Source organism: Lipotes vexillifer, unplaced genomic scaffold (genome assembly GCF_000442215.2).
Source record: "Lipotes vexillifer unplaced genomic scaffold, Lipotes_vexillifer_v1.1 scaffold1108, whole genome shotgun sequence".
Lineage (NCBI taxonomy): Eukaryota > Metazoa > Chordata > Mammalia > Artiodactyla > Lipotidae > Lipotes > Lipotes vexillifer.
The window spans coordinates 82,291-84,400 of NW_006770064.1; positions in this window are offsets into that span (position 1 = coordinate 82,291).

Consider the following 2,110-nt stretch of genomic DNA (forward strand, 5'->3'; position numbering starts at 1 on the left):
TAAATACTTTTTCAGATACAAAAGTGCTGAAAGATTTCATCACCAGTACAGCTGTACTATAAAAAAGGAAGGGCAGAAGGAAGCAATACCAGATCAAAATCTAGATCTACACAAAGAAATGAAGCACAGAAAAAATGGAAACAGCTTTTGAAAATATAAAGGCTTTTCTCTTTATTACTTACATCTCTTTAAAAAGATAATTGACTGAATTAAACTATTAACAATGTTTTGTGAGGTTTGTAACTTTACCCCAGTGAAAAGAAACAGAAAATAAACATTAAAAATACTCAAAATAATGGCTATTAATAAAAGGTATGAAGAAAATAAAAGGATATAATGGTTTAGTAATTGACCACAATGGTGGCAGCAGGCGCTGGTATTGAAATGATAAAGTTCTCCTTGAGGAGCTCAGGAAGTCAACCACAGGAGAATTCTAAAGTCAGAATAATCAAGGCAGGAGAAATAGTTAGAACAAAGATTCTTAAAAAACCTACGCAGAAATCAAAGTGTGTGGTATCGTGATAAAAGATGGGATGATTAGTTGTCAACTCCACAGAAAGAATACAGATTGGGGGGAGTGTTCAAAGGAGGAATAACAATATTCAATAAGTCTCTGGGGTCAAAAGGACCTTGTTTTGGAGAGAAAAGAAAAAGGAGAAAGAGGAAAAAGATAGGATTAGACCTAAAGGGAATATTTTTTGACACATCTCTTTATTGAGTTTGACATACCAAAGGATATTATAATAACATGGTTTTAATCTAAGTGTATTCATTCGACCACCTAAAAAGCATATTCTCTTATTTTAGATTATCATGTATGTTAATAAATTGAGGATATGACTATTAATCTTTCATTACTGTGACTCCAGTGCTAGTATATAGCTTTCATATCAAAACTCTCATATCCCACGTTGTACTCTATGCCAGAGCTTTATGACATGGTCAGAGCTAACCCTTTTTATTCTGTCTAAACAACCTGTTACTTAAATGTAGTTTATCAAATAACACAGAGGCACAATGTTATCAATTATCTCAGACATAGCACAGATAATCTCGTATATTTACCGGCATTTTTGCCCAGGTCTTAATAATTGTTTGGTTAAAGTTGGCATAACAGCATAGCAATCTTTTCTTCTATGTTTCTTACTCATGAGGTTTTTTTCAGTATCTTTATTGGAGTATATTTGCCCTAGAATGGTGCGTTAGCTTCTGCTATATAACAAAGTGAATCATCCATACATATACACATATCCCCATATCCCCTCCCTCTTGCGTCTTGCTCCCACCCTCCCTATCCCACTCCTCTAGGTGGTCACAAAGCACCAAGCTGATGTCCCTGTGCTATGGAGATGCTTCCACCCAGCCATCCAATCTACATTTGGTAGTGTACACTACACTACATTTGGTAGTGTATATATGTCCATGCCACTCTCTCACTTCATTCCAGCTTACACTTGCCCCTCCCTGTGTCCCCAGGTCCATTCTCTACGTCTGCGTCTTTATTCCTGTCCTGCCCCTAGGTTCTACAGGACCATTTTTTTTTAAATTATATATATATGGGTTAGCATACAGTATTTGTTTTTATCTTTCTAAATTACTTCACTCTGTATGACAAACTCTAGGTCCATCCACCTCACTACAAAAAACTCAATTTCATTTCTTTTTATGGCTGAGTAATATTCCATTGTATATATGTGCCACATCTTCTTTATCCATTCATCTGTTGATGGACATTTAGGTTGCTTCCATATCCTGGCTGTCGTAAATAGTGCTGCAATGAACATTGTGCTACATGACTCTTCTTGAATTATGGTTTTCTCAGGGTATATGCCCAGTAGTGGGATTGCTGGGTCGTATGGTAGTACTGTTTTTAGTTTTTTAAGGAAACTCCATACTGTTCTGCATAGTGGCTCTATCAATTTACATTTCCACCAACAATGCAAGGGGGTTCCCTTTTCTCCACATGTTCTCCAACATTTATTGTTTGTAGACTTTTTTTTTTTAACATCTTTACTGGAGTATAATTGCTTTACAATGGTGTATTAGTTTCTGCTTTATAACAAAGTGAATCAGTTATATATGTACATATGTTCCCATATCTCTTCCCTCT